General features: G+C 48.1%; 1 long non-coding RNA gene across 1 annotated transcript in view; it reads left to right on the top strand.

The window, feature by feature from the left end:
* Positions 1-17897, top strand: part of LOC116099234 — a 22467-nt gene extending 4570 nt beyond the window's left edge. Inside the window, exon 2 of the long non-coding RNA XR_004122171.1 lies at positions 17500-17897. This is a non-coding gene — a long non-coding RNA (uncharacterized LOC116099234). The remainder of the gene's footprint in view (positions 1-17499) is intronic.
* Positions 17898-18989: the final 1092 nt, after the last annotated feature.

Here is an 18989-nt window from a genome sequence, read left to right as displayed (position 1 = left end):
AAAAAAAAAAAAAAAAAAAAGCGACAACCTAGCTGGAGAGAATGGCTCCGTCAGGAAAAGGCTTGCTGCTCTTGTAAAAGACCTGAGTTTAGTTCCCACAACCCACCTGGTGCCTCACAACGTTCTGGACTCCACTTATATGGGATCTGGTGCCTTGCCTGGCATCCATATGTACCCACCTGTGCACACACATGAATACAAATAAAGTGAATCTTAAGGAAAAGAAACCCCTGTTTTAAAAGGTAGCAATCAAGCTGGGTGTGGTAGTGAACCCGTTATCCCAGCCTTGGGGGCGTTTGAAGCTAGCCTGGGCTATTATAATGAGCACCTGTCTCAAATAGCAAAGCAAAACAAGAGGCCTGGCAGGGGTGGGAGGGGATGGGGGGGTGGGGGGGGTGGGGGGCGGAGGCTTACAAGGACACAGATATGAGCTCAACCCGCAGAACTGAACACACGCTTAAAAAAAAATGAAAAAGCTGGAAATGGTAGCGTGTGCTTGTAATCTGCTCTGGACTTGGAGAGCTCCCGACCACTGAGAAACCCAGTCTCACCAAACAAGGTAGATGGCAGCTGAGGAACACCACCCAAGGCTGACCTTTGACCTCTTCACATGTCTGCCTGCATAGACAGGCGTGCTCGAATGCTCATGCGCGAGCACTCACGCGCGCGCGCGCGCACACACACACACACACACACACACACACAATAGTAACAGCCAAATGTTTAAGATCTGTGGGTGTCTCTCATGACCTGCTCCTCAGACAGTGAAGGTGTAGGCAATAATGTGTGAATGAAGACTGCATGAAGAGGCGTGTGTTCTCTGCTGATGCAGGATGAGTTATGTATAGGAAAAGAAATGCATTTCTCCCGGTTTCAAGGCTGGGAAGTTCAAGGATAGGGGCTGCTTCTGCCTCATCCAGCTCAGAACAAAACAGCACCCTAGAACTAGCTGTGTTAAAAATCCTGTCTTCCCCAGGCTGGAACCCACCCTGTCCTTAGTATCGCCCACTAAGCTCCACCCCTTACATGGTTGCCCTGGCAACTAAATCTCAAACTGAGAAGACAGAATGAGGTCATCTCAGAGTAAACTCAGTCTGGGGGGCCTTGGGCAACACCACTGAGGGTGAGTGTCAGCTTGCCTCCCATCTGTCTGCTGATGGTTGAAAGGCACTCTGTCCTCCAGCCCGCTGAGAGAGGGTGTGTGTGTGTGTGTGTGTGTGTGTGTGTGTGTGGTGTGAGGATTTACCTGTCTGTGTGTATGTGCACCATGTGCCCCTGGAGGCCAGAAAAGGGTGTTGAATCCCCAGGCACTGGAGTTACAGATAGCTGTAGGCTGCCATGAAGGTGCCAGGAACTAAGCCAGGGTCCTCTACGGAGCAGTTAGTGCTCTTACCTGCAGAACCACCTCTCTAGCCCCTAGACTGAGTTTCTTGTCATCACGGAGGTTACAGGATAATGAGACAAACATACCATTGCTCTCCCCGCCCCGCCCTCATGCCCAACTTGACCCAGTCCATGCCTTTGAGGAGGCCACTATGTCCCCAGGAGATGGAGCACTCAGGGCAGTGGGCGGAGAGCCCTGGCCACCCTGGCCTCAGCCTTGGTTGGTATCTTTGATCTCTTATCCTGGCTCAGTTCTCTCTTGACACACACACACACACACACACACACACACACACACACTCATTATGTTCCACCTGGTTTGGTGCTCACTTTGCAATGGGAAAGGGGACGCTTCCCAGAGGGAGGTTGAAATGATGAGCAGGTAAAAGCCAGCCGCAAGGTCTCTCTTCCTCTTTTGATTTCAGCAGGAAGCCTGCCTTGCTCGCACGTGGCAGGGCTGGGATCTCAGTGAAACCAGCACTTCTCAGACATCGGGAACAGCAGGGGCCTGGCTCAAAGGAAACAATCTGTGGATGCTGCCACCCAGACGGGCCTATGCACTAGGGGGTGGGCCAGGGGTCACATTTCCAGGCCTCCCTCCTTTCTGAGAGGTTAGACTGGTGTGTGTGGTGGGGGAGCACTGTTGGGGACTAATGTCTAAATAGGAACAATGGCTCAACAGTGGTGGCCCTGACAGACTTGCAGATTGTATTCACTAGTGACCTCCAGCTTTTGACCTTTGGAGTGAGCTGTGTGTAGAATATAGCCAGCCTTTGGGACCCAGCACACATCACATGACCTTGAACTGAGTAGAATGTTCTGGTCAAGGCTAATCTGGACTGCACTGCTGGGGTCTGGTCTGGTTTGATATAGCTTTATCTGATTTGGGCTGGTCTAGTTTAGTCTAGGTCTAGCCTATATTCATTTAAGCTGGCCTGGTCTTGTCTATTCTGGTCTAACTTCTGGGCTGGTCTATGCTTTACTGGGCTAGTCTATTCTGGTATAGTCTGGTTTGTTCTAACTTGGCCCATTTTGGTCTATTCTGGTGTTGTCTAAGCTAGTCTAGTCTGGCCTACAGTAGTGTGATCTACCCTGGTCTAATCTAGTCTAAACTATTCTGGCGTAGTTGGTTTGGTCTGGACTGGTTAAGTTAGTCTGGTCTGGCTTGTGCTGGTATGTTCTTAGCCTGGTCTAGATTAGTCAAATACAATCTCTTCTGTTCTGGTGTAAGAAGTCTGGTTTGGGTTGGTTTATTCTTCTTTGGTCTAGTCTGTGGTGATAGGGTCTAGCTGGGTCTGGTCTGATATGAGCTGGTCCTGGCTGGTTAATTCTGGTGAGTTCTAGCCTTGTCTGGATTGGTCTAAGTTGGTCTGGACTGGTCTAAACTGGGCATATATGTTTTATTCTGGTGTTTTTAGTCTAGTCTGAGCTGTTCTGTTCTGGTATGATCTACTCTGGACTGGTATAAGCCATTCATTGTTCACTAATTGTTTTCTCTGAGAGGAACTGCTGAACAAAGGGACCAAGTCTCAGAAGAACTAGACATTCTACTAGCAAACAAGTTCCATCTGACAGGACTGAAGATGAGGGGACATGAAGATATTCGAAGACAATGGGGACACCACCCCAGGAGAGGAATGGCCTGCATGGGAACTGAATTCTTTCTTTCTCTGTGCAGGACTAATTTTCCTTCCTTCATTGTCACAACAGGTGACTTTCTTACAGAGAATCATTTGCTCTCATCCTTGTGGCACAGGTGGCCTCCTCCTGTCACCAAGTCCAGAGGAATGCATGGGAATTACCTGGGCTTAGCAGAATGTCCTTGTCCCTTCTATCCCTGTGGCAGTAGACTCAGGGGACTCAGGCTGAGTAGTGAGAAATTCCCAGAGTGAAGTTTCCTCACAGGTGAGAGGGCTAGAGAGACCACAGCAGCTACTGCCTGGTAGGGAGGCTGCTGAGAACACTCAGGACTCTCAGAACAACCTTCATGATACTCCTAGTATTTTAATATTTTAATAGGTCTGGAAGTGTTTTTCCCCCAAATATATATTACAACTTTATTATAGGTTGACTTTTGTGTAGCTAACTTAATAAAATACCATCCTTCCAGTAGTCATTCAGGTCTACCAAAGATAATTTAATCATTTTATATTCTAATTGTTACATTTTATTTACGTTTCCTGCCTTATGGACTGGCTTGAACTTCCAAGGCAATTTGAAACAATGGTATCAATAATATCTAACATCCTTGACTCATCTCTGAGTACACTCAGTGGGAACTCTCCCAATGTGTTACTTTGAGTGATTTTTGCTTCTAATTTAAAATAGGTGACTCTTCTCACATTCTGGAAATTTCTTATTTCATTTTTAGCTTGTCAACAGTTATATTAAGAAAAATATATGTTATTTCATAAATACTTTTCATATATCTGTCAAGGTCAGGGGCTGGCAGATCTAAGGCCATAACCTAGATGGCCTATTTCTGGGAGCTGAGAGCACCCTTCTCCTTAAAGACGTTTGCTACAATCTGCTACAAAGGTTGCATATGGCTGGTAATGCCTGTTATTTGTTATTCAGACTTTTATGGAATAAATATTCTGACCCTTAATCTGGAGTAGATCTCCAGACTCTAAATTATCATAGTAAGAGTCATGCTCTTACTATGAATACGGAGCCACCCTTGAATTCCTAGAATAAACCAAAATCTTACAAAGTTGTCATCACTAGAACAGTTGAGAAAGGGTCCATGTGTCAGAGAGTGATGGTCTCTAACCCTCTGCAGAACTCCTGAGCACCCGTGTGTTTAGGACAGAAGAATTGGGCAAAGTGGGAGAACTGCATGGTGTGTGCATGAATGTGTGTGCACGTGCATGCATGTGCGCTTACATGTGGTGTACATGTGCATGTGTTGAGTGTGTGTGTGTGTGTGTGTGTGTGTGTGTGCGCGCACACACACACGCGCTTGTGCTTTGATATTAGTGTCACTTCTCCAGGCTCTCACCGGGAAGCAGGCTGTATCCAGCTCTGCGCTGGTGCACATTTGGCAAGTTGAGTTGTGGATGAATCTCCCTTCATGGAGATAGCTCTTGTGGTAAGCCCTCGTGCCATATGCCCTCATGTCTGGGCTGGAAAGTTCTTGCTGCAATGGATCAGGAGACAGTGTCAAAAACTGAGAACAGGGACTTGAGAGATGGTTCAGGGGCTAAGAAAACTTGCTGCCCTTGTAGAGGCACCAGGTTCAGTTCCCAGCACACACGGTGGCTCACAACTGTTGGTAACTCCAGTTGCAGGAGATCTATCGCCCTCTTCTGCCCTTCCTGGGTACTGCATGTACATGGTGCTCGTACATACAAGCAAGTAGTACTCATAAACATAAAACAAAACAAACATCTAATTTTTCAAAACTCTGAGGCAAACAGCAGGATATGTACGTTCAGAGATGAATGAAAGCAGGCACAGATGAGCCCTGGAGACTCGACAACCTGTGCCCCGCATGCCTCTCTTAGACTAGGATCCTCTTTTGTAATTTGAACTTGACTGCACTGTTGGAATGGGACCACCCTCTCTCTGTTCCTTTGAGTACAGCAAACTGTTCATTGCAAATGTGTCCTGTGTGGTTTCGGATCTCTCTGTTGGGTCAGCTCAAATGTTGGCAGAGATCTCTCAAATCTCTGGAGCCAATGTGTCTCGTACACCTAGCTGAGGAGTCTCTCTGCAGGACACACCTTCAGTATGTGTCCAGGCAGTTTGCGGCTCCACCTTCTTCCTTTGCAGGCCTAGCCTCCGTCTTCTCCTTTGCTAACATGATCACATCCTGGTGTGCAGACACAGTCTCTCCCCCACCCTCCCCCTCTTCACTCCTGCAACATCTCACAGGTGACCAGCATCAGGCAGGTTCAGCGTCCCCACCCCTGTGGACGCCCCACTCCCAGCTTTCCTTTACTCGATGGTGAACCTGTCTCCAGCCTCACTGTCCTATGCAGCCTCACACATCTGCCACAATTGTCTCTGAAAGTCTGGAACAAATATTTCTGAGACACAGGCTGTTTGCCCTAAGTAAGCTCTTGAGTTCGTTCAAATAAAGACACTAGACAGGTCAAATAAAAACCCAGCCTCTCTACTGGCTGCCTAGGCAATTGGCTTCTCTGTGCTTGTAGGCTGTTGGAGTCTGAGGTCTCTTGGAGTAGTTGGGGGAGGGGAATAGGATGGGACAGATTCAAATGCCACCAAGTTGTGAGCTCTTTGAGAGTCAGCTTTTTGTGTGTGTGTGTGTGTGCCACTCCACCCACGGAGGGCTGCCAGCCTTTGGTTAATTTTCAGAGTTCTGAAATGTTGATTCTGACAATCTATGCCAGGGTGCTCTGTGTTTCTGTGGAGGAGAGAATTTTTGGAGAGCCTGACTCAGCTTCTTAGAGCAGGCTTTGCCTCTCATTCTCATGTAGCAGTTTTCTGAGACTTTTCTGCGCAGGGCTAGGTCTGCAGCTGGAAGAAGGGGGGAGGGGTGTGGTTCTCAGATGGACTCCCCCCCTCCCTAACCCCTTTTCTTTAGGCTTGGAGTCAGGGCAGAAATCAGCCCGGCAGAGAATGAGCTAATTCGGGGCTGGGGTGCTCCATGCAGCATTTTCTGCAACAGCTCCATGAAGAGAGGCTGGGCTCTGAAGAGCCCCCCTCCGGCTGGGACCTGCTTGTATGCAGGTTTACAGAGTCTGCGGCTTGATAATTAACTGGCTCAGTTGTCTGTCCCTGCTCTGGAGACCTCCCAGTGCCAGTTTCCACTTCCCTCTCTCATCCTCACGTCCCGCGCAGCTGGGCGGCAGAATAATGACTTTATTAGGCATATCCTGCTCTTGGTTCTCCAAGGACGTCGGTCCATTAAGAAGACTAATCTGCCAACAGCAGCCACACTGCTGGTCCAGGTCCATGTGTGGAGACCAAGGAGGGGGCCCAGGAAAGATGGGGCTGCCACTCCGGAGGGTGGTCTAGGCCTCCTACTCTGGATGAGGTGTGTGAGCATTGCCTCCATCACTCATCTCTCCCCACGAGTGTAGAGAGGCTCTGCCTGGACACTGGGAAGATCTGGGTAAGGGCTTGTATCTAGGAACTTGATTCTCAGCTACCTACTGGGTGGAGATAAGGGAGAGGCAGGTTGGGAGAAGCATGTTTAGAAATGGGTTCAGGGCAGAGCCTGAGAGGACAATCTTAAGAGAGGTCGCAAAGGGATCAGTAGACATCCCAGCTTACCCTCTGCTGCCCACCCCTCTAAGCCAGAAGAAGTCTTTCCTCTGGTCCTCAAGCTTCTTCCTCTGAAATGAAGGTGGTGATGCCTAGACCATGTGAAGTCTTGGGTCAGAGGGAGGTAACCCCTTTGTGAGGGGCTTCACTGACTGTCTATGGGGTAGATGACAGTGTGAGCGGTCGGTGTCTGGCTGTGCAGCTCAGGGCTGATTCCTTGACACTGTGATCTACCTGAGGACCCTGCCCAGCCGAGACTCCTCTGGCTCTGGGGAAGAACGTAAAGCATCACTCAAAGGCCACTGGAATGAGTTGTAGGGATGGCTGGTCTGCCAGTGTGGAGCCAGGCCAAACAGGCCCCTCCTTCCCTGCTGCTGCTGCCTTCATCCTCTGGCAGGCCACCCTTCCTTGATGTCCATGGGCAGCAAGCTGCTCCAGCCCAGGGAAGGTGGGCCTGTAGCACCCCAGCTGACTCCAAGGGTTATGCTGGATCTTGCTCAGCACTGCTGCAGGCGCGTGACTCAAACACCCAAGCCAGTCCTATCGTGACTCAAACACCCAAGCCAGTCCTATCTGTGGGAACTGAAGACAAGAATGGGAGAAGTCTTTAACACCAAGGGAAGTGAAAGCAGAAGCAAGACTTCCCCCAGAAGTGTGTGCCAAGTACTGTGTCAGGGTGCTGTGTCAGGGTGCTGTGTCGGTGCTGTACCAGGATGGTGTGTCAGGGTACTGTGTCAGGGTACTGTACCAGGGTGCTGTGCCAGGGTACTGTGTCAGGGTACTGTGTCAGGGTGCTGTACCAGGATGCTGTGTCAGGGTGCTGTGTCAGGGTGTTGTATCAGGATGGTGTGCCAGGGTGCTGTGTCAGGGTGCTGTGTCAGAGTATCAGGGTATTTATCAGGGTGCTAAGGAGTGATTTCCAGGATTGTGTTTCCCAGGGTGCTGTGTCAGGTGCTATCTGCAGGATGCTATTTAGGATGTTCCAAGACTACTGTCCTTAGGGACAGTGTGCTGATTGGGTAATCCCCAGGGTGCTCCCCCAGGTGTTATTCCCACCCAGGGTGCTCCTCCTAGGTGTTATCTCCAAGTGCTTCCTCCCTGTCCCATTCTGCTCCCCCTTCAACAACGCCATCAGCATGAGCTTGGGTTTTGTTTTTCAAGTTTATACAGAACTTGATTCTTTTACTACAGCTGTATTTGGTGGCCAGGGAAGGTAGCGCTGCATGCAAACACATACACAGAGACATCACATGCTTTAAAATCCCTCGGGAGATGGGGTGTCATGTGCAAAATTCTGCAACCTGCTGCTTTTCATTGCATAAAGAGACAATTGTTTTGAGTTTTTTGTTGAGTAGACAATTTGTATCCCTTGTCTCACTGAGCTGAGCAGTTAGATTTTTTTTTCTCTTTTTTTCTTCATAAAAGCTGTGGTCATTTGTGGGCATCCTTGTCATATATGGGGTTAGGAATGGAGTCACTGGGTCATGGGGTAGACAAATCCCTCTACTTATGTACATATGTTTAGTGTAAGAACCATCCAGTATTCTAAGTGGCAGACAACTGCCCCATGAAAGGTGTGAAAGGTGGGCAATTAATAACTGCATCAAAGAAGACAGGGGCAGGAGGATCACAAGTTCAAGGCCATCTTGGACTCCAAAGTATGACCCTATCTGGAAACACATAAATTAAACAAATATACACAGGCACACACCACACACATATAGTCATGCACACATCACACACACCCAGAAACACGCAGAGACACACACACACAGACACATACAGAGACATACACATAGACACACACGAAGAGACACATACATACTCCTCTAAGAACACAGCAAAACCAAACTCTCAAAATCCCTGAACCCGGTGGGAGCAACGGCTGTGCCTTCTAGGTCCCTTTGGCTGAGAGTCCTTTCTCAAGTGACTTAACACTGCCCAGTCCCCTCCTGAACTTCCCCCCTTGTCTTCTGCTCATTCTTTGTCGAGACCCTTAGCATTTCCCCAACTCCTGCTCTTCCCAGATTCTCAGTCCTAATCTTTGTGGTGCTGACAGCTTGCCCAGCTGACCTGTGTTTTCATTTTGATCTGCGTTGTTTGTCTCCCTAAGTTTTACATCGAATGCCTTCAGTACGTTCTGCCTCTTCCTCTGAATTTTGTGATCTTCTACCCTTGTCGAAGAGTCATTTCCACCTGAAACACACGGATAGCTCCTAGAAGCCTGTGGTTTTCTTTCATTTTAATTCTGCAATGTGCCAGGATTTTAAAGTGCCCTATTCTTGAATTAAGAATTTTATTTTTGGGAGGCAGAGGCAGGTGGATTTCTGAGTTCGAGGCCAGCCTGGTCTACAGAGTGAGATCTAGGACAGCCAGAGCTATACAGAGAAACCCTGTCTCAAAAAACCAAAAAAAAAAAAAAAAAAAAAAAATTTATTTTTATCATTTTTCATGTTGTCCAAAAAGAGTGGCACCAATATGTATATTCTCCTTTCTAGAAAGCTCTACTTTTGTTAAGCATGCTAGCTCATACCTTTAACCCCAGAAGGGGCAGTTACATTTCTACCAGTTTATGGCCAGCTTGGTTTACATAGTGAGTTCCTGAAAACAAAACTACATAGTAAGACCCTGTCTTAACAGACAGACAGACAACAGACACTCCAGTTTTCCATCACATTTTCTAAGACCTGATGTGACAGTTCTTTCCCTTGTAGTCTGAGCCCCTGTCCCTTCCTGCCTTGCTCTGTCCCTTTGATTTGATTTCTTCCTGAACCCAACACCTCACTCTGTCAGTCTCTGAAATTTCCCGGGATCTAAGAGCCTTCCGGATGAGCCCTGGCTTTTCATTCAGGAGCTCAAAACTCTTCCAACTCTTTTATTCATCCACGTAAATTTGAGAATTAGCTTGTCATGTTCTTTAAAATTCTCTGTTGGGATTTAGTTGAGATTAAATTAAATTTATAGATCAATTTGAGAGAATTGTCAGTTTTATTACATCAATTCTTCTCACCCGTGAATGTGGTATATCTGACTAATTTGCTCCGGCCTTCTTTTATGTTTTTCAATAAGGTCTTATAATTTTCTGTGCAAAGATTATGCATCACTTTATACTAGATCTCTCTCTAATCCTATACAGGCATTGTTGTATTTTCCAGCATCTTTTTAAAATTAAAAAATTCTGATAGCTGCCATGGCACAAGGGACATAGTTCCTCTTTGTGCTCCTGATCCTCTGCCCCACAACTTTGCTCAGCTCGTGAATTAATTGCACTAAATTGTTTCTAATTCTATAACTCTCAACGTCAGGTCCCATTACATGGTGTGGGGAACGCCTCTGTTTTTATTCTTTCCCAGAATTTACAAACTAGATTTCTTCGTCATGTCTTATTGCACAAGCCAAGACCTTAGGTACTATGCCGAGCAGACCCTGTGGGAGTGGGTGTCCCTGGGTGTCCCTGACAGTTACTGCAACGGGTCTGACCGTGAGTTGGGACTTTACAGCAGGTTGTCTCCTAACACTGAATCATTCTGAGCTCTCTCTTGTTCCTCCTCCTTAGGAGTTTCTGCAGTGAGTCACTGAGCCATGGTAACTGGGTGTCCCGCATCTGCCCTGACAGTCCTGTGAGTGCCCTCTGGTTCATTCTCTTGCTATGTTACACTGAGGGGGTCCTGTGTGACACTGAGCATGTACAGCTGGCTCCTCCAAACAGGCCAAATGCTACAGAAGCTGTCCACTCTTAACCATGTCCTGAACACTTGGGCAGGCCATCACAGGCACATCTTGGGCTCTCACCCTGGCTCTCATGACCATGGTCTGACTTCCCACAGGTCTGCCTGGCACTCCTGGGCTGGATATCATAGAAGATGCATTAGCTACTGAACATTGTGCCAGGGAGCAGCCTTCACATCCGCGACAGCCTGTCTCTGTACCCCAAGCCGCTAACCAGGAGTGGTTCCAATTTGCCCTGTGACAAGGTCTCATCATGACAGTGCTGTCAGGACCTGTGTTCCCACCCTTCTAAGCCCCAGACACTTGCCTCTCTTCCTGTGCCCCTCACCCCCAATTTAAAAAAAAAAACATTTTTTTGCATTTATGTTCTCTCCCTCTCTATCTATCTATTTTTCTCTCTCTCTCTCTATCTTTCTCTCTCTCTCTCTCTTATTTTAAGACAGGGATTCTCACCAGGCAGTGGTGGCGCACGCCTTTAATCCCAGCACTTGGGAGGCAGAGGCAGGTGGATCTCTGAATTCGAGGCCAGCCTGGTCTACAGAGTGAGTTCCAGGACAGCCAGAGCTACACAGAGAAACCCTGTCTCGAAAAACAAAAACAAAAACAAAAACAAAACAAAACAAAATGAAACGACAAGGATTCTCTATATAACTTTGGCTGTCCTGGAACTCACTCTATAGACCAGGTTGGCCTCAAACTCAGAGATCCACTTGCCTCTGCCTCCTAAGTGCTGTGCTTAAAGATATGGACTCCCACTGCCTAGCCTAACTCTCTGCTTTTAAAGAGGCACTTGTCATATTTTATTCTGTTTTTGCCTGTCAGCAGCAGGGATGCTTCAATTATTTAGTGGGCTGGCCTGCTGTACCAGAGTCCCAGCATCTCTGAAGGAAGGACTTCTTTCATGTTCCCTCAGGAGGAACCTTTGGCAGGTCTTTCAGAGCCATCTAGTTGGGTCTGGTTCAAGTTCAGAAGAAAGTAAGAATGGTTTGCTGAAGTTCTGATAGAATTTCTTGGTGCCTATCAGTGATGGAGAATCTATGGTGGACTGCTTCAAACATAGGTACAATTTGCCCTGTTTCAACCTGCACACCTGTACCAAAATTGGCTGTACTTGCTCCTCTCTCTGCATCCCACATCTTGGCTACATGATGCAGCATCTCTCACAAAGGGCTAAAGGCTGGGTCACTTCCCCAGCCCTGTCTTGGCTGGTAGAATATGCTGGCTTTCAGCCTCAGTGGTTGATTTGTATTCACGCAGTGAGAACCAGCCTTGGCTAGCCTGCCATAGAATGGGACTTACGTGGAATGGACCACTTGCTGAGTCCATCCTGACCCCTGCTTCCATCAGTATTGCTAAAATCCCTTCCCTTGTGGCAATCACCTGCCCCTCTTCCTACAATCCCAAAGACAAACGAAGCCATGATTCCACCAACATTTACTCTGAGAGACCAAGGAGTTTATTAGGCTTACAGAGTAAGTGGTGAGGGGTTACAGGCAAAGAGCATGAGTAACCTTAAACACAGACTGTCCACAGCCAATACAGATGATGGCTCCCTGTGGTGGTGTAGATCATGCCCACTCCCTTAATCTTCCCCACCCATGTCCTCCAGCCCCTCCCAGAGACTCCAAGGTTATGTGCAATTAGGGCAGAATTACATACTGCTGACTGGAAAGAATGGTTGGATACTCAGGTGAGGGTCCCATGAGCCTCCTCACCCTTTCCTCCCAAGAGGGAAGGTCAATATCCCACAAGCCCAACTATGATGATCTTTACCAAGAGGGTCCAGCTGCATTCCTGACGATGGAAGCAGTTTGGTGTGGAGGACAGTCTTGTACAATAGATGACCAGTTGTCGAAGATTTAATGTGCCTAAAGTCAGCTGAGAGCAGTGGGCCAAAAGACCCCTTTGGGGCTCAGGCCTAAACACTAACCCCAGAATTCTGAGCTAAATAAATGGTGAACCCACAGCTCAGTACGTTTTAGGGTTCATCTCTTACACAGCAAAAGCTAACTGATGTGGAACTTCAGACAGTTTGTCCCCTGTATCTGTCACATCTCAGTGTCACCCGTGGACACGGCCACTCTACACCGACCTGGTTCTTGGGCAGTCTCGTGGTCCCCTGTGTTCTTCTGCTCAGCTCCTGGATCACGGATGAAGCTGACCATCAGCAACTCCAGAGCACAGGGAATGATACCCCGGCAAGAAAACTCCCAATCTTGAGTTTAGGCCACTTGATTCATTCCTGACCACGAGGATGAAGTAGCTGGCCTCCTGGGTCTGGGTAACATGCAGCCATTAGACACAGCAGGGTGAGCTCCATAGAAACCACCAGCCAGGAGGGGATGGGGACTTGACAGTGACAAGTGACAAGTGACAAGATCCTGGGGATCCTAGGTGCCTTCCTGATTTTTTTTTTCTTTTCCTGGTGCATGCCTCTTTGGTTCAGATGGGAGGATAGGAGAGACAGGCTTGAACCTGTCAGGAGAGGATAAGGACCATGATGGATGCTTGGGGTTCCAGGTTGGCCTACTGAGAAGCTGGGGAACCAGACTGTAAGTGTAAAAGTATGAGGGCCTGCCCACCCAGTGCATCCCTGGCACGCATGCCCCTAAAGGACTCTGAGGAACACACACCTGCATCCACTTGAAACCACTTTAGTGAATCTGATTCCTCTTTGAGAGGAAGGGCTATCCTTTGTGAGCTGGCCACAGCCTGGTGTGTCAGCCTCCTTGCTTGCTGACCTCTCTCTGAGAAATGTCACGTGGCTGAACTTATCTCCTGTAGGCTCCTCCTGACCATGCAAAGCAGATGGGCAAAGCGGACAGCCAGACCTTCAGGTGGTCCTGTCCCTAATCTAGTCCTGCCCTTGGCTTATTTGGACTCGAATGGTCAGTGATGTGACTCGTCCTGAGTCCTGGTACCATCCTAAGCACTTTGCGAATACCATAAGTCTTCCCTTTATTGGTGGTTTCACGTTCAGAGTTTCAGCTACCTGTGGGCAACTGGGGCCTGAAAATATTAAATGGAATGTTACAATTGATTGCTTTTGAGCTTTAAATTACATGCCATTTGGATGGAGGGATGAGATCTTGTACTACTATATCACCCTGTCCTGGTCAGGATGTGACCCACCCCTGTCCAGTGCATGCACTACCTTCCCAATAGTCTCTTGGAATCATCTTGGAGATCAGGCTGTCTGTCACAGTATGGCAGTGCTTGTCACCAACTATCAGAGACTTGTCACCAGTCTCCCCAAAGAACAAGTGAACTGGCTATTCAGATGTGACACAAGAGTCATAATGCATAATGCTTCATGAAGAAAAATGTCACACACACCAAGACTGCTAAGACTTTAAAGATGAACTAAGTAAGCTTCCAGCCTTGGAAGTCTAAGAACAGAAAAAGCTATATGGGTCATCTCTGCTGAGACAATGCAAACTCCAAGAATTATAGCTATAGTGTCAATATGGTAGCTAAGGTGAAAAGGCAGTGATTAAAGTAGATACTGCTCATGGCTCCAGACATCCACTGCAAGTTTGGTTTGTGTGCCTGGTGCTCCCTTTGTGGTGCCTGGTGCTCCCTCTGTGGTGCATAGTGCGTGGTGCTCCCTCTGTGGTGCCTGGTGCTCCCTCTGTGGTGTGTGCTGCTTCCTCTCTGGTGCGTGGTGCTCCCTCTGTGATGCTTGGTGCTCACTCTGCAATGCCTGGTGCTTGCTCTGAGATGCCCGGTGAGGTAAACTGCTGTGGCCACAGTGACTGAGTATCTCTCACATGGCGCTCCTGAGCTGGGACCAGGAAATAACGGAAGTGAAAATGTTAGGTACAAAACTCCACATCTGAAAGTTGGCAGCCAAGGCAGGGAGTCAGCCAATCGCCCAACACTCAGACGAGAAGCAGTGTAGTCGTTAGCATCACAGGGAAGACCTCCAGGAGTGGTCTAGCCTGGGAAGCCTTTGGGAACTTGCACCTCAGCTGAGGTCAGGAGAAAGGAGATCCTGAAGGCTGTATGGTTAGAATATGGGCTGCAGATCAGAAAGAGCCAGAGTGTGAGGGGAGGGCCAGCACATAGCACAGAGCTAGTGGTGTCTGAAACTGTTTCAAAAGAATCTCTTCAGGGCTTTGTCAGCTTCACCCTGTGTCCTGGGCAGTTCTCATCCTCACCCTAACCCCCATCCTTGGTTCCTGTGTCTGTCCAGTATGGGGGCCACCACTGTGTCTCACAGCTGATTTATGCCGAAGGTTGACACTGCTACATCCTAAGGTCCTGGATTCCCATGCATTCTCTGCAGTCCATCTGCAATCGGACCCTCCTTAGAGCTTGTCACACACAAGGCTTTTCCCCCTGTGCTGGTGGAGGAGAACTGTCTGCAGGTAGCTGTAGGCTCTTTCTTTTCTGTGCCCTGAGAATCAGGGTGGGGGCAAATATTTCCAGGCCATGCAGGATGGAAGCCATGATCCCGACCTATGGGGCTGATTTCACAAGCTGGCAAAGCGTTGACCTGTCTGGTTTTTGCAGGAAAAAAAACAAAAAAAGCCCCATATAGTGGACCATGGTCCAGAGGCTGAAAGAAGGCACTGTGGGGTACAGTAGAGGGGCAGAAGAGGGGAGAGGGGCAGGAAGTGGGGAGACATGTGAGAAACCCAAGGGAGGCTGAGAACCCAGTGAGAAGCAGATGACAGGCTGGTCTTCCTGCCTCAGGACTCATATCAAATTGGGAAACTTGGCTCCTTGTGTGCTGCTCTGAGCTGAGTAGGGAAGAGAGAACGCAAGCTTGCAGCCTGCCGGAGGCTGCCTCCCCCACACTACCCCTCCGCCCTGCAGGAAGACTTTCTTTTTTATCAAAGATCTGTGTTTTTGTCCTAACCTTTTAAAAATGCACATACATATACATATATAATTATTGTTTAAAAAATAAATGGGCCCACAGTGTACCATTATGCCATCTCGGGTTTCTCTGAGGTGATGGTGCGCTTTGAGACATTTCTTGGTCTCTGTATAGCTCTCTCATTCTTCTTAGTAATACAACGTGATTTCCTAACAAGTCCCTGGCAGACAGTCAAATAGCTTCCAATTCTTTCAGTTCAGTCAAAGATATGTTTCTCTGTGTGCTGAGCATGTGTGCGGTGTGTGCCTGTGTCACGCGCTCAGGCTCTGTCTTCTTTCTTTTCTTCTTTTTCTTTCTGAGATAGGGTCTCACTATATAACCCTGGCCTGGAACTTGCTGTAGACCAGCCTGGCCTCAAATGCAGAGATCCACCTGCCTCTGCCTTCTGAGTGCTAAAATTAAAGAACATGCACATCTATGCTCAGGAAAGATGTGATTAGTTCTTTATTCATTTATTCATCTTAGTGTGTGCCCATGTGAGTTTATGCACCATATGTTTGCAGGTGTCCTCAAAGGTCAGAGGAATCAGATCCCCTGGAACTGGGGCTACGAGCAGTTGTGAGCCACTTGCTGTAGGTGGTGGGAACTGAACTCAGGACCTCTGCAAGGACAGTACATGCTCTCTCAACTGCTAAGCCAACTCTCCAGCTCCCCCTTTCTTATAATGAAATGGTTACCATACCATGTGTGTTTGCTGTGAATGAACTTTATGTATGCATGTTGAGTGTTCATATCTATTGTATTGTGTATCTGGCATGTGCCCTGTGTGAAGTGCAAATCCTTGGTACATCTTTTTTTGTTTGTTTGTTTTTGTTTTTGTTTTTTGAGACAGGGTTTCTCTGTGTAAACTTGGCTGTTCTGGAACTCACTCTGTAGACCAGGCTGGCCTCAAACTCAGAAATCCACCTGCCTCTGCCTCCCAAGTGCTGGGATTAAAGGTGTGCGCTACCACTGCCCAGCTTGGTACATCTTAATTTAATAAACCAGGAGCCCTATCTCAGAATGTATATGTTGTGTGCAAGCACATGCATACATATTGTATAACGTGGATATGTAAACTTCCACTGAAGCAAGAATCTATACATATACGCATGTGTGCGGTGTGCATGTATCATATATGTGCATCATATGTGGTGTGTGTGTCTCAGTAAATCAGAAGCACCATCTTGGGCATAACTCACCATCCCTGTTCCACTGTATGGTTCTGAGCAGCTGGCATAAGTGTCAGAGGTGATGAGCCTTGTTATGGGTGAAGATCTCTAGAAGGTCATGAGTTTCAAGCTGGGTCAGTCAGCAGTGTCCCTCTAGCACTCTACCTTTGGAGGTGAGTCTGCTGTCAAGAGATAGTGGCCAGAAAATAGTCTTCTGCTTGTGTTGGAGAGACCTTGTCTCCATGTATGTCACAGAACCCAGTGTCTTGTGTTCCTTGGTGCTTCAAGCCAGCTCCCTTGTATGACCTTTTCCCATCAACAACTGTTCTGCATCTATATGGTGCCTACCATGAACCTGGCACTAGAGTTGGTAGTTGGGGCCATGGTGTCATACAATTCACAAGCTGTGGTGACACTATTCCTGGGGACATGTGATTTTACCCCAGATAGGGAACTGATGGTAAATCAAGAGTCCAGCTTAATAAACCAATGAGTTTATTGGAATTACCTACAGGAGTATGGGTATGGGTAAGGAGTTACTTAAAGGAGCAGAAGGGACTCAAAGACAACTATATCACCAAAACCCCAAAGTCTAGATACCTACAGCACATAAAACAGCATGTAGATAACTCGACAGGTTGGAGATGTCACCTTTGGGTACCTCTGCTAGGCAGTTCAACTTGTTTGAGATTGTCTCTCTGCAGTTCACACATGTCTGGGGAGGAGGGGCTTAGTGAATCTGGCCAGTTTCAGGGACTTCCTGAAGGCTTTGAGTTGTTTACTTTCTGAGCTTAATGTGTTCCCCAGTAAGATGGGATGGAAGTTTATCTCAGAGAGCATACAGAGTAGAGAGGGAAAAATCACCTGGTTACCTGAAGATGGTGAAAGCAGTTCCTGCCATACACCCACTTAGGGTATGGGGCAGAAGCTACCCAGCTGCCTACTGGGTGACTATGGGCAGGGTGGTGACCATAGGAACCCAGCAACTGCCCGGCTATTTCTGACTGCCTAGGAAACATACAGAGAGAAAAGCAACAAAACGCAGGCTGTGAAATCCGAGATGGGTGGAGGAATTATAGGGCCTCACTGCATCCTGAAGCAATCTCGTTTCCTTTGTAGCTACAGGGCTGATCCAGCTGAAAACGAGACTCACAATTTGATCATACGGGTGCACAGTGACAACGTCAATTGAATTTGCAGCTCTGACAGATGTGTTTTATAAAGGCTGGGGCACTGATCAGAGAGGAGCAGGATGCCAGGGCATGTTATTGAACTTGGATGAGTCTGAAAAACAGCTGCTTCTTGCTGTCTGGAGTGATGAGTCTCTCCTTTCCTGAGAAGCCTGTGAGGAGTTCGCAGGAGCGAGTTCTCCAGGAGAACCTTGAGTCTCCTCTGCCCCAGCTGCCATGAGAAGCCTGTTCCTGTGCCCCAGGATACTTGTCTCAGAGGAGATTATTACGGTACCATGGGGATTTTTTCTGTGACCCATTGATCGATGAAGAAAAGACACAACCCCACTTTGCAGATGCTTCTGTTTAGAACAGCAAGGCTTTCAGACCAGCCATTCATGAGGATGAGGTCTGTTTGGTTGGCTACAGATCCAAACAGAAGTGTGCCTTCACATGTTCATGGGGAGTGGGGCTTGGACTTGAGGGAGGTGAACTTCTCAAAAGAGGCAGAGTGTCAGGGAAGACAAGCTAGACTGGGCCCGCCGTGGCCTGCAGTTTGCCAAGTCCTGATATAAACTACCAGAGACTCAGTAGTGGAGCAAGCAGGGAGGGTGCCCACAGGGGTCTGGCTTTAGGCCTGTGAGTCACACAGGGTACTGTTCTACCCATATTCAGACTGAGAGTCTGGAATCAAGGGAAGAAGCAAGAACACGTGGTTGGGGCTCCATCCCCAGGGCTCTGGCACTGCTGGATTAGATGCTGGATTTCCTGGGTGGAAATGCTTCCAACAGGAACTGCAGTGGTGGGTCCCCCCATGATGCACCTGGGCTTTACAGGTTCTGAGCCAACCAAGGAAGAGAGGTTTGTATTGGTTGTAGGGAACAGATCTATCTGTCAAAGGGAAGTGGGTGATAGGGACCATGGGGGTCAGGAAGGGAACCTCTTTGGGGACCTCTGTGGATCTTTGGTGATCAAGATGGAGCATCAAAACAGTGGAACAGGAGAGCAACCTGAAGAAGCTGAAGTGGAAGCACCACAGCAGAGAGGGGCTGGCTGGAATCAAAGGGAACCTAAAGCAGATAGAAGAGGGTAGAAAGAACTCTGGTTGCAGGATCAGATAGTGTAGCCATGCTATCTCTTCCCATGCATAGGATGTGTTTATTCACTAATGTTTCTGGACTTCTTCTCTGTTCCCTGGTCTTGGTCTATGGCATTGAACATTTAACCAAATGCATTAACATTTAATCCAGGCTGCATGGCGGCTGAACTGAAAGCAGGGTCTCCTGTTGCCTTTTCGAGAGAGGTAAGAATGTTTGGACGTGTCCAGGAGATGGCTACAAATGGGATGTGCCAGCGCTGTTCTTGTTTGGGAGAATAAGGAAGTGGCTGGGTTCCGAGGGTGTGATTTAAGCTCCCCTCTTTAAGGCTGGAAGAATGGGA

The sequence above is a fragment of the Mastomys coucha genome, unplaced genomic scaffold, assembly GCF_008632895.1.
Source record: "Mastomys coucha isolate ucsf_1 unplaced genomic scaffold, UCSF_Mcou_1 pScaffold20, whole genome shotgun sequence".
In the NCBI taxonomy this organism is placed as follows: domain Eukaryota; kingdom Metazoa; phylum Chordata; class Mammalia; order Rodentia; family Muridae; genus Mastomys; species Mastomys coucha.
The sequence above is the reverse complement of the archived record's forward strand: the minus strand, read 5'-3'. Positions and strand labels throughout refer to the sequence as shown.